This window comes from Leopardus geoffroyi, chromosome B4 (assembly GCF_018350155.1).
Source record: "Leopardus geoffroyi isolate Oge1 chromosome B4, O.geoffroyi_Oge1_pat1.0, whole genome shotgun sequence".
Classification (NCBI taxonomy): Eukaryota; Metazoa; Chordata; class Mammalia; order Carnivora; family Felidae; genus Leopardus; species Leopardus geoffroyi.
This window is the reverse complement of record NC_059341.1, coordinates 136,437,398-136,451,278: the sequence shown is the minus strand read 5'-3', so window position 1 is coordinate 136,451,278 and position 13,881 is coordinate 136,437,398. Positions and strand designations below refer to the sequence as shown.

The 13,881-nt window shown below is 51.9% G+C and overlaps 1 protein-coding gene across 4 annotated transcripts in view; it reads left to right on the top strand.

The window, feature by feature from the left end:
* The window catches only part of PACSIN2 (protein kinase C and casein kinase substrate in neurons 2), a 135,534-nt gene that overhangs the window by 81,544 nt on the left and 40,109 nt on the right, over positions 1-13,881 (top strand). The gene's annotated exons all lie outside the window — the stretch shown is intronic.

The window sequence follows — 13,881 nt, the reverse complement described above, 5'->3', positions numbered from 1 at the left end:
AACCCCCCTGCGCTGTCCCGGTCGGTCGGGAGTAGGTCATCCGCTAGAGAGCAGGTCACAAGATTGGCAAGATGTTCCCAGCCACGTGACCTTTGTGAGATCCATTCTAAAAGGCGGGCAAACTAACCTTGAAAGAAAACCGGGGCGCTTCGGTGGCTCAGTCGGTTGAGCATCCGACTTAGGCCCAGGTCACGATCTCCCAGTTCTTGGGTTCAAGCCCTGCGTTGGGCTCTGTGCTGACAGCTCAGAGCCTGGAGCCTCCTTTGGATTCCTTGTGTGTGTGTGTATGTGTGTGTGTGTGTGTATCTGCCTGCCTGCCCCTCCCACACTCATGTCCTGTCCCTCAAAAATAAATAAATGTTAAAAAGAATTTTTTTTTTAAAAGAAAGAAAACCTTGAGTTATCACTTGCGGGGTTCAGGGATGCTCTTTCTTCTGCTCAGAGTTTGGAAGCAGGATTAAGCCCTGGCAGGCACGCTGCTCCCACCTAACGCTCCCCAATCTTCTGACTCCGCCCCCCGCCCCAGAATTGTCACTGTGCCTGACCTCCCAGCAGCCAGTGATGGGGGGTGGGGGGTCTTCTCGAGAAGCCCTGGGACATAGAGTCAGAGTGCCTGTCATGATGTACCTGACGGTCGTGCCTCTTTTTACTCGTTTTGTAAAAGGCACATGTTAATTGCTATCGACTGTCCCTCTAAACTTCAGATTCATACGTGCAGAACCGTGACATCCTGTGTCCCTGGGAACACTGTTTAGTAATTTCTGTGATGCGGACATGCTCAGGAAGCATGGGCTCTGTGCTGACCAAGGCGAGTTTTGCCATGAGCCCCTGCGAATGAGTTCAAGCGGGACTCTGGGGTCTGGGTGAGAATGTCCTCACAGGGTGGCTGTGAGGCTCAGATCTGATAAAGTGGGAAGGCACTTTGCAGCCGTGAAGGTCCCTGCAAGGACATATTCTTACAATGACTTGGCTTTAATTCACTCAAGTTCTCCCACAGTCTCTTGCCAGTAGGAGGTTCTTGTGAGACATTCTACCTTCATATGAAGGTGGTGAGACGCAGGGCCGTTGCCCTGGGTCGTGGCTGTTCAGTGGCAAACTTGGGCTGAGTCTTGCTAACACTGGCCCTGAGAGCCCTCAGAGTATAAAACGGCTTCTAAATCATCCACAATTAAGATGGGTTCAACGTAGTTTTGTTGGGCTGGTTTATTTGGGGTATGTGAATACGTGTGTGTGTGCGCATGCGTGCATGTATGTTTTAAATTGGCATTCCTGGCGGGCTGTACCCACACTGATTAACCGTGAACCACACTGATTGACCACCACCACCAATGCCTTCATTCTTGCCTCTCGAGGGGAACTGCATTGAGAGATTCACACTGGCCCACCGGCTGGACACTGGCCCACCGGGATATCCATGTGTGGGTAACTGGTGTCCACGTCGGTTTGAATGGAGTCCTGAACTCTCTGCATGTTTATACGTCAGAGGCATCTCATATGTAAGATTTTATAAATGTTCATTTCCTTGAGATTTCTTAAAAAGAAACAAGAGCCCCCCACCGATCTGACTTCTGTATTTACCAAGCAAGACACGAGAAGCCAGTGGCTCACTGTGTCCCCCACGGCTGAAGCCTCCTTTCCATGGGAGTTCCCTCTCCAGTTTTCCCTTTTCTGCCCATTTCTTACTTGTGTGCAACATCGTGCGACATTCACGTGAATGCCTTCTAAGATACTCTGATTCACCAGGTAGAACAGGCCCCTCCCTCCACCCACCGCCAGACAGCAGCATTTTTCTGCCAAGATGTGTCTTGGGGCCTTTCATCTTTTCTCCTGTGCTTCTCAGGGTCTGTTCCCATCCCTTCTTGGCGGGTGTGATCTGGAGGAGGTCAAATTGAAATCCTGCTTTTTCAACTGTAGCCCAGAGGTCCGCCAAGTGTCGTTAGGGCGCATGAGCCTGATGAAGCGGCAGGACACACCTGGGGAGCTCCCCGGTCTTGGCTCTGACTGGAAGGACCCAACCCCTGGTCAGGCCGCGAGGCCTGGGCCGTAGCGTGGGACCACAGCGTGACTTTGCACGGCCCTTAGGACGGACAGGAAGATGGCCGGACAGCCGGGGAAATGCTTGCCGTGCTCGCGTTGAGGAAGGCAGACCACGGCTGGCTCGTTGGCCACAACTGTGCCAAGACAGACGGCGGTGGCCAGGGAAGAAGAGCCCGAGTAGTGAGAGCCAGGGCGGGTGGGCCAGGCCCTGCGCCAGGCAAGCCGGGGGACAGTGGGCCCGACTCGGCGCTGGCCGAGCGCAGCTGGGGAGGGGCCCTGGCCGCCGTGGGGGCCGCACTTGACATTGCGGGAGAGCCTCCCTGGTTTCCTCCTTGCTTCCCCGACACGGCCTTCTCTGTGGGAGGAAAAGGGCTGCTCCGTGGCGTCGACTAAAACAGGACAAGATGAGCCCTTCCCCTGCTTTTTCTGTCTCCCGAACTGGGGCGTTCGGGAGGCTGGGCTGCGTCTGCTCGGGGCGAGGCAGCTGCGTGTCCTCACGGAGTTCCGGAGTCCCCCCTCTTCCTGTCCCCAGCACCCCGGTTAGTCCTCCGCCGAAGTGCTCGGACCCTCTGCTAGTTCCGGGGACGGCTTCCACGGCCCCCCAAGCTGGCTGTGCACAGATGCCGGGTCTTAATCCCGCAGCCCCTTTCAGTGTGTTCAGCCCACACGGCCCACCCTGGCGGGTGCTCGTGGAGAACCCTGCCCTCCCTGCCCGGACCTGTGGCTTGCCGTGCCACCGGCCCCCGGGTCCTTCCCCCGCGGGGGCAGCCTTTAAAACCAAGCATCCTGCCGCGCACAGGCGGCCTTCCGTTGTTGAAGTGAACCCTCTACACGGTGTTCCGGAGATACAAGTCACTTTATTTGCTGATCTCTATCTCTTCCTTTGAGGACTGTTCATTTTTCCAGATGAAATCACCGGAAACAGAATAGGCTGTGCCAGATATTTAAGCTATTAAAAAAAAAAAAAAAAAAAAAAAAGCGTTCCTGCTTTGTTAATGGTGCAAAGCAGGGTATTAGCTCAGGCCTTGCTCCCCGAGCGCCCGCCTCATGGGAGGCGGCTAGCGAGCCTGTCCTTTCTCACAGGGGGCTGCCTGGACACACGGAATGGCCCGAGCCGAGGCCGGAGGCCGAGAGGACCGGGAACCTGTGGGCCCCAGGGGTGGTCCGGCCCAGGGGGCTGAGTGGCAGAAGGGCCTCCTGTGTGGCCTGGGTGGGGAGGGGGACCGGCTTAACGTATGCAGTATTGGTAATAAAAGAATTCTAACCACTAGAGTTAAAACATCTTCGCAGTCGGGCTCCGAGTATTTTCCACCTGTGGATCTTCAGTCTGGGGAAGTCAAAATTACTGAGACTGTTTAGTTCAGCCTTTCTCATCCTGAATTCGTCCAGCAAGCCTTTACGGAGCGACTGCGGTGTGTGGGACCTCGGGTGCTGGGGTTTACCGCAGTGAACAAAACAAAAATCCCTGCCCTGCGGCAGCTCACATTCCAGAGGGGGAGACGGAGAGTAGACAGCAAACAGAAGGATCGAGTAAATGATACATCTCCTTGGAAGGAAATAAGCGCTTGGGGGAGAAGGATAAGGTGGAGACGGGGTCTGGGAGTGTGAGAGGCTGCGGGGGGACCACACGGGTCAGAGAAGACCTGCCCGGGGGCCCGAGGACGCCAACCTCCCGCTGTGGGCTCCCCGGGGGAAGCTGGTCGCAGGGAGTGGGTGTGCGGGGCGGTGCAGGGCTCGGGGAGGTGACGCGGTGGGCAGTGAGCAGGGCGGCTGCACTCTGCATGGGTGCTTTGGGCCTTTACCCTGCGTGAGGGCGGCGATGGGGTGTGACTTGAGCTGAGAGAGGGTCACACTGCGTTGAGAATAGGCTGGAGGAACAGGGCTCCCCGGGGTACCCTTCAGGAGATGCCCTCCGTCGTTGCAGGGAGAGGTGGTGGTGGACTTGGACACCCGGTGGGCAGGGCTGGGGTGGGTGAGGAGGGACGGTCAGTCCTCGGGGTGCACGTGGACCTCCTTTCTCTCGAAGGTGCGGGGCAGCCGCGCGGTACAGAGAGGGGACTGGCCTTCGTTCCGACACAGGCTGTTAATGAAACAAAAGGGCGTGTTTTTATTAACTAGTTTTTCTATTCTAAGAGTGTTACCTGCCCATAGTCAGAATTTTCAAATCGCTTAGAAGGTTGGGGGGAGAACCGCAAAGTCCCTTCCCGGCCCCAAGGCACCCCCTAGAGAAGTCAGAGAGCTCACTGGGACTCTGTGTGCGTGGGTGCACTTTGGCGGGCGCCTGATTGTTTCGTAATACCAGTGGGCTCGGACTCTGTCTGCCATGCGACGCCCACTGTTCCGATTGGTGTGTGGGGTATCTTTCATGTCTGTACACTCTGTCCCCTCCCTCCTTCTCCTCCGTTCTACTGGCATCTTTTTTTTTTTTTTTAATGTTTACTCGTGTGTGTGTGTGTGTGTGTGTGTGTGTGTGTGAGAGAGAGAGAGAGAGAGACAGACAGAGAGAGAGAGACAGAGAGAATATGAGCTGGGGAGGGGCAGAGAGAGAGAGAGACAGAGAGGCCAAAGGGGGGCTCTGTGCTGACATCAGTGAGCCTGATGTGGGGCTCGAACTCATGAACCCCGAGATCATGACCTGAGCCAAAGTGGGACGCTCAACCGACTGAGCCACCCAGGCGCCCCTGTACTGACATCTTTGATTCTTTTTTTTTTTTTTTTTTTTTTAACATTTATTTATTTTTGAGCAGAGAGAGACAGAGCATGAAGGGGGGAGGGGCAGAGAGAGAAGGAGACACAGAATCGGAAGCAGGCTCCAGGCTCTGAGCCATCAGCCCAGAACATCTTTGATTCTTGACGGACAGTCAGGGGTTTTCAGGGTTTGTTTTTTTTCTTTCTTTCTTTCTGTTGCTATTAAAAATAACACCGTAGTGAATACCTGCGTTTGCCTCTTGGGTGAATTTATCTGTAGGATAAAGCTTTAGAGGAGATAGTTGGGTAAAAGGCCAGATGTTCCTCTTTTGTGAAATACACCATGCGTTGAGAGGCATGTAACAACACACGAGGACAGATCTGAGATGACCGGGCATTCACATCGCTTGCTCTCCGAGAGCGCGTCTTAGAGGCAGTTGAGGCTCGAAGTCTGAACCAGTCGCTCAGACGGAGGGATCTGCGTTCCATGCAGCTCACCAGTGGTGCCAGGCCATCCCCGCCGACCTCAGTGCTGCCTCGGGCATACACGTGGGCTCCCACCGTGCTGGGTGCTGGAACAGGCCCAGCACTCGTGGGGCCTTTGCTGCTGCCCTCGCTCTTCTAGAAAAGCCTCTCTCCTGTCCATCGCGTGCCCGCGTGCCCTCACAGTACGGCCGTTTGTACTTCACTGCGTGCCAGGGTGTCCTGTTAGGGTGTCGGCTCCAGGGGCTGGGACTGTGTCCGTCTCATTCACCGCTGCATCCTGGGGACCTAGCCACTGTGCCTGACACACGGTACGTATGCACACATCAGCTCGTGGCCTGAATGGGTGAATCTGCGCCTCAGGGAATGAATCTCCCCTCACTCCAGGCCAGATAGTGGCTTAGGAGAAATTGTGGTCACTTAGCAGTGAGCGAAGAATTTCCCACCGTGGATGACGAAGAAACCGACCTAGGTCTGGCGTGTGCTGTTGCTGAGAGGCCTGCAGGGCAGCACGGGGCAGGCCAGTGTGGGGTGGGAGGCAGCGGCGGCGACACCTTCCTTCCGGGTTACAGAGGACTGCAGGGGGCTTTCTTCCCCGTCCCCGCCAGGCCGACTCTCAGGGGAGATGAAACATGGTGCCTTCACTCTGACTGTGCTTGCTTTATAGTAATAGCTTTTTGGCCTAATGACCCGTTCTCTTTTTCCTTTTTAGAGCAGATTAAGGCATTTCGAGCGAGCTAGATGTACTTCTGTAATTTGTATTTTTTGTTTACCTGATACCTGTTATCAGGCCCAGAGGAGAAGAAGGTTATGCCATTTCCCAGCCTGGGCCAAGGGCACCCTCGGCCACCTCCATTAACCTCTGAGACCGCCTACCGTCTTAGGAGTGGCTCTGACTCACCAGAGTTTACAAATGTCAGTGGCAGAAGTCTCTGGAAGCCAGAGATCTGGAAGCATTCCCCCTGCCTCAGTCGTTCCTGGGTTCCGGATTCTCAGATCTTCGTCAAGTGTTTCTTAGCATGTGCACTCAGCTAATATCTATTGAGGGCCTATCGAGGGCCTACTGTGTGCCCAGGACACGTGAGGAGGGCCACGGATATGCATTTCAGGAGGGTGGGGAGGAGAGGGGGTGATGATCTGTACACCTTTACACTTTACCCTTGTACATTTTTACACTGTAAAACCTTTTACAAGGACTTCCTTGCTTTTGAGTCATGAGCTCGCTGCTGATATAGCTTTGCGGGACAGACAAGGTCTCAGACAGAAGCACACTGTCCCTGCCTCTTGAGCAGCTGGAATCTTAGGGTCTCCAAGGGGATCCTGCCTCGGACTGCACTGACGACCCACAGGTCACTGCCACAGAGCCACCTTCCTCCCAGGGGCCTTGGAAAGAGAGGAGGGGAAGGCTGTAAACCTGTTCCTCTCGTACTCAGGTCTTTGCTGAGCACCTTTGACGTGCAACACTGGGGGTGCTAGACGTGAGGGGTAAGTGAGCAACGTGCTGGGACTCCTGGCCCCTCCCAGCCTGTAGGACCTCCTGTCCCTTAACCAGCCTCCTGCTTACGTCTCTCTCTCCCCCTGTTTTATGTAATAGGAAATGCCTGTGGTCTTATCATCCACAAAGTCACTAGCTTCAGCCATAGTCTCGTCATTCTGTTATACAGACTATCCATCAAAATGTTAATTTTGGTAATAAGGTTCCTAAAAATCAAGAAAACAAATCTTATTTCTTGATTGCTCCTTTTTCATAGCAGCCTGTTCCTGTTTACAGCAAGCCTTGACTTTCTTGGAGAAGTCTTATCAGAGTTCCTTAGAGTTTCTGTCTCGTTCCCTGAAGTATCTGTGTTTTCCCTAGAGATCAGCTCCAAATGAAAGTTGTCCTGTTGATCTTGGTCTTTTCATGGTTTGGGTTTTTATTTCATTATTGTTTATTTCGTGGCTCTTCCGCCATTGGTCCTTCCCTTGGTTATCAGTTCATGTTTATGAAAAAAGAACAGGATGTGTAGGAACCTGTTCTGGGTTCCCAGGCAGGCCTCCCTGAAGGGAGTCTAGGCTTGCTGGTCACAAATGCAGTTTTAAAAATTCCTGTGATTGCCCCTCAGGGCCCCCCTCCCTTGGCATTTCTCGGCCCTGGGCTTGGCACTCCTACCCTGGGAAGGCTCATTCCCACCCTGGCGTTTGGGCTGGTTTTCTTCTGGCCCAGACCTGTCTGCTAGTTTCTAGCATGTCCTCTAGCCTGCTGCTGTGACGTTGCGGGGTTACGGGTGTTAACGCGTATCTTCGTGCCTGCTCCGTGGGCCCTTGTGGGGAGGGAGGGAGACATGTTTGTGCCTCTTTTGAACCAGCTGCTTTGTTGTGGTTTGGGGGAAAGAAAGACGGTTCGAAGAAATACACGGGGAACATATTGTCTCTTTGTCTTTCCCATTGTGATGGGAAGGAGTCAAGAATAACTGAGCATACACTACCTCGTCCCAGAGGTTTGTTTCGGAATCCGTTGTTTGGCATTCAGTTGGCATTTTCCTGTCACTGGGCTGGACCGTGAAAGCCTGTTGTGGTGACTTCGGCACATAGCGTACCCCAGGGGGTAGACTGGGCCGGGGGCGCGTGTAGCGTTTGTTCAGAGCTTACGGCGGAGAATCACGGTTCAGTTGCTTCAGGAAGAAGTGATCAGTCTCCTGCTGGGTGCTGGACAGGGTGGCATATACCGAAGACACGCTCGCTTCCGTCCCGCCCTCGGAAAGAGCGGCACTGAGTCATTTGTCTGTCACCTTGTGCTTTTCCAGAGTTCTCCCGCATCTGTTACCTCCCCTGAGCCTCCTCACACCTCGGGAGGTCAGGGTGCCAGTGGTGTCCCCGCCTTGGAGGACAGATGGGGCTCTCACAGGGGATGACGACTTGAGTCCACAGGGTCGGAGCTGAGATACTCTCTGCCTCCCCGGGACCTTCCCCTTCCCCTTGAGAAGCACCCAATTAATAAATAAATACACACTATATGCTTTTGGCATCAGTAAACATACTCGGGAGGTATTCGGTACCCTTTGGCCTCAGAGGTCAGTGTGTTCCGTAGCACATCCTCAAGCTTAGTCGTGGCTTAGGTTGGCTCAGGACCCTGAAAGAAGGAAGGAGGCAGAACCAGGAAATTCGCCTGACCCATCTCCTTTTGGAGGAACAGGCTTGCGGTTCTCTCGTTGTCCTCAGAGGCCTCAGTTGCCCCGACTTACATGTTTCTTCAGCCCGGGCATGCTAAAACCAGATTCATTTTTACGGCTAGGGACGTTTGCATGTGAACAAAAAATCTGAGCGATATCCCCTGACAGGCCGAGGACCACTGGGGATGCTTTGGGTGTCAGTATTAGACTAGCCTTGATAGCCTTGATTAGGCTATCGCGACAGCCCTGAGACTCAGGCGCCCTTTCTGAGGGAGCGGCCTCCCATCCACACAGGGTCTCCAGAGCTGGGGACGACTCTGGCTGGACGACCGGTGTCCTGCTGCGGTCGGGCCGCATGGAGTCACAGGGGCCGGGTTGAGTCCTCGCCTTTTGATTTGACACAAGCGTGGCCAACCTCGGCCGAGAGAGCCTACTTTGGGGGTATCATTCAGTCCTTAGATAGTTATTGAACACCTGTGTGGTAGCATTAGCCAGTTCTTCTGGTTCCTTCGTCGGTGGCCTTGGTTTCCCTGGGCGTGGCCTGGTCTGCAACTGGTTCCCACTCAGGAGGGTGCGTGCTCAAGTGAGCGTCCACACTGGAAGGGAGCACCGGTGTTGGGCTGGACATTAGGGGTTTTTGTTCAGGAATCTCATTTTCCTTAGAGCACGGGCTGTGTCCTGGGGCCTCTCCTCTTACCTTAGAGTTGCTTGTCTGCAGCTCTAGGCGCTCACACACGTGTCCACCCCCACAACGAAGTAATGCTGGGAAACACACTGGGAAGAGCAGGCCCTGTGCTGTCTGTGAGCGCTGGAGCTGTGGCTAATCCTTCTTCCTGCCTTTCCTTTCTCTGCCGGACTCTTCTCTGAGTTCTCTGCGGAAACGTGGGTTCTTTTTGTTTTCCGAAGCTGCAAATACAGTTAAAAAAATAAAAATAAAAAAGGATACCCAAACCGATGGGTACACTGAGACCCCTTAACATCGGGTATTATCGCTTTTTCTTGTCTCATGTAAATTTGTAGAACAGACATTATGAGACTTTATTTTGATTGCCATCAAGCATTCATTACCAATTTCACTTTATTTACAGCTCTGTAAAGGCAAAGAATATTTCTTCTGTTTGCATTTGACAGATTTCACATTTGGATCTTCCCTAATTTTCCCATTGTTCTAGTCCAGTTTAGTTGTTTTCAGTTTCATTTAAAAGAAACCAAGGTCTAGCTCATGGGTCGTTTGCATTCCCGGCACTAATAAGCTCAGTTCTTTTTTTTTTTTTAACGTTTTATTTATTTTTGAGACAGAGAGAGACAGAGCATGAACAGGGGAGGGTCAGCGAGAGGGAGACACAGAATCTGAAACAGGCTCCAGGCTCTGAGCTGTCAGCACAGAGCCCAATGCGGGGCTCGAACTCACAGACTGCGAGATCATGACCTGAGCTGAAGTCGGCCGCCCAACCGACTGAGCCACCCAGGCGCCCCAATAAGCTCAGTTCTTGAAACTTAGATCTTTGTTGAATGAACGAATGAATGAATGAATGAATGAGGCTCAACAAGAATAGCTGATAATGGCAGGTCTTCCCCTCTTTCCAATTTTAAATTGACACATGACCATGGCGTCACTGGGCCACGTGATACTTTCTGGGCGCCTTTCTTCCAGTCCCTTCCAGACCATCTCTGGGCCTGGGTATGGCTGGTGTGACTCAGGAGGTCATTTGGGCCAGGAAGAGTGGCTGATCGTTGTGCCTTGTTGAGTCGTGGCACCGGTCACATTCTGGTGGTAAAAAAACGAATCTCTCTCTTGGTCAGGAGAACATTTCTTATGTGAGCCCTGAAGGCTGGGAGCTGATTCTGTTTTTGCAAAATCTGTTTTGTAAAATCACCAGTCACGGATTTCCGGGGAAATGAGATTTCCCTGGTCTCCCTTGAGCCATCTTGACCACCTTCTCCGCTTATAGATAGGAAGCCCTTCTCTAGCACACTGGAGCAGAGCCCAGCTGCCTGCCAGTCCCTTTCTAGCTTTTCTTATACACCATGGAGGAAAGCACTCCTACTCTCTTGGTATTTTCATAGTATAATACCCACAAACAGCTAATTATATGTAACATACTGTAAAAGGAAGAACTTTGCATTTTAGAACCGCAGAACCTCGCCTTGAGTCATAATCTCACCATTTTTCACCATTTATCACCTTAAACAATTTACTTGACCTTCAGTTTCTCATCTGTGAAAAGGGAATAAAGATACCTGCCTCATGGGACTATTCTAAAAAATAAATGAGATTGTGGAATAGCTAAAATTATACTTGGAGAGAAATACATAGTTTTAAATGCGTATGTGAGAAGAGAGGAAAGAAAACTTATAAGCCGCACTTCCATATCCAGAGTCCGAAAAAGAACAACTTGAAGCCACAGATGGTAGAAGGAAGGAAATTAATAAAGGGAAGAGATCAAGGAAAATGAAGACAGATATTCAGTAGACAGCTGAAAGAAAGCAAGCTAAAAGTTGATTTATTGAAAAATAAAAATGAAAATTGATAAATCTCTGATGAGACTGATCAAGAGAAAAGGCACAAAAACCTAATGTCAACAATGAAAAGAGGGATGCTACTACGGTTCCCTCAGTCTTTAAAGTGATCATAGGAGGAATAATATGAACAATTTTATGCCAATAAATTTGAAAAAAAAATCGCCTGGATTCCCTATAGAACCACAACTTTACAAAATCAACATACAAAGAAATAGAAAATATATGAATAGTCTTCTGCCTTTTAACTAGAATGTATGATGAAAAGTGCTTAAAGAAAACTTCAGGCCCAGGAGACTTCACTGACAAATTCTGCCAAACACTTAAGGAAAAATAAAGCCAGTCTTAACGTAAACATCCATTTGTGATCACAGCTCTTAGAAGAATGACGGTAGAAAGGAACTTTCTAACCTAAAAAATGATATTTTAAAATATCGCATAGTAGACGTCATACTTCATCGTGAAATGTCGAAAGCTCTGTCCTTGAGGCCAGGGGTCAGCTTGGTGCCGGGACTGCTGTCACCTGGGGACTGTCGCAGTGGGCTAGTGCAGTGCCAGGGTGGGCTCAGGACCCTGGAGTGAGGGAGCATCACCACGTTGCCGGTGTGGGGCTCGGGCGAGGAAAGCTGGACTCGCCTTGTTCCTGCTGGTCAGCTCAGAGCATGCCTCCTCTCTGAAGCCCTTGACCTGGTTTTCTTACTTGGCGATTCAGGTTCTGGCCCCTAGAAGTCAAGTGTGTCTTTTTGTGCTGTGAGCCCAGTGGCAACCTCTTCTTGGCTCCCAGCACTTAATAGGCTCTTAATAAATCTCAGGCAGGACTGACCGTCCGTTTACGTCTACACCATGGCTGAACCCCAGCCGAGTCTGAGTCCCTCCGGCTGAGCTCTTCAGGTATCGAGTTGCTTCTCCGTCCAGATCCCTGCAGCTCCTCCCTGCAGCTGTTCCCGGAGCTGGCCAGGCAGCCTAGCCAGCGGCCGGATTGGACCACTTTGAGACTTGCCTGAGCCCAAAGCTCAGATATTTCCTGAGGAGCCTAGAGCAGAGACGGCTGGCCTGGGTAGAAGACTTTCTGCCACTGCAAACATGGGCCGGCGTGCTCCCAGGAGGGCCCGGGCCAAGAGCACACGATTGCATAGATGGGGGTGCTGTGGGACGTGGCACCAGGGCCCAGCCAGAGAAGACGGTCGGCCTTTCTGATACCCTGGAGTTAAAATGACATGCTGCCCTGTGATGTTGGAGCGAGGTCCAGCCGGCACGCTGTCAGGAAGTGTGTGCACGTGGTGCCTGGGCAACCGCCTGGTTATAGCGTGTGTGAACTTGGAGCACTTGGCTTTGAAGTACCATCATCCGCTCTTTGAATTTATTGGCTGTACAAGTGCTGTGTTCATCTTCAGAAGCTGTGACATCCATCACATGAAGCCTTTTTTTTTTTTAATATATATATTTTTTTTAATGTTTATTTTTGAGACAGGGAGAGACAGCATGAACGGGGGAGGGGCAGAGAGAGAGGGAGACACAGAATCTGAAACAGGCTCCAGGCTGTCAGCACAGAGCCCGACGCGGGGCTCGAACTCACGGACTGCGAGATCATGACCCGAGCTGAAGTTGGATGCTTAACCGACTGAGCCACCCTGGCGCCCCTCATGAAGCCTTTTTAATAGCCACTAGATCTTAGGTTATAGGACACCAGATTTATTTAAACTTCAGATTGTTCTTGGAAAACATCTTGGTGTGATGGAGAGAACATTACCGTAGCAAACTTGTCAAATGTTTGTCTCCGCCATTCATGACTTGGGTGACTGTAGACAAGTTACTTAACCTCCCCTCCCTGAGCATCAGTTCTCTCAACTGTAAAGTGGAGACAAAAGTAATGATAGTGGTAATTATTACTATCTAATGACGCTACATTGTAATTTACTGTGTCCATAGCGCTCACCATAGACCACGTACTGTTTGCCTCTGTGTGTCTGGCCTCATTTCACCCTCACTGTAATTCTGTGATGTACGTCCCATAATCAGATAAGGCTGTTGAGGCACAGAGAGGTTGGGTAACTTGCCAACTACTGGCCAGCTAGTGAGTAACAGGTCTGGGATTAGAGCCCAGGTAGCCTGACTCTAGAGCCCGTGTTCCTGTTCCTTACCACGCTTCTGGATTGTTGCTTCGGGGTTTGTAAGAATTAAATGTGGTAGCATATGGAAAAGGGTCCAGAACAAAGTCTTGTACCTTGGAGGCGTAGCAGTGTGGGTCACCCTGCATCCACCCCATCCTGCCTGGTCCCTCCCCGAGCGAACCTGAAGCTTTGGACTCCTGACTCTGGTCATGAGGGGAAGTTCCAGAACTCTGGCTGTGTGATCTAGACACAGGGTGATGGGAAGGAGGGTGGAGTCAACTTTTCACCAAGAAGCCAGCGAGTCTCACGTGGCCGTGGACGGGTCATGCATCGCTGTGGTCTGTGCTCGTGAACATCGTGGCACCTCCCTCTAGCAGGGGGTTAGTCACGCCTTTACCCTTGCCTGGGTTTAGAACACCGCCTCATGACCCAGAAGTGGTCACTTTCGCCTGTTTGTCTTTACTCTAGCTGACCTTCACACTGATGGTATCAGAATAAACTGGTCTGATTTGGGGCCTCAGTGGCTGAGGTGACATTGCCCAACACAGTGGCTGGGGACACACTGCCCAACACAAGTGAAACACGGGGGAGCCTGGGGGTGGAGTCAGGTGGCCAAGGTGGATGACTTCCATTCGTGTCTGACCGCAGGGCCTAGTCCTGCCCGGTGGGTGGGACAGGCTGGGGCAGGGCGAGTCCAGAGATGCAGGAATCCTGCCTGTTTTCGCTGTTCTCGCACACGTGCTCTCTTTCTCCAAGCGACGAGGAAGCTTGTGTTTAGTAAGGTTATCAATCTGTTGGTCTGAGAACACGAACTGTTCTCCAGAAAGCTCTTTGAGCTCTTCAGTAAGATGTTGAGAAGGTTCACTTGTTAATACGAAATACACATGCGCACG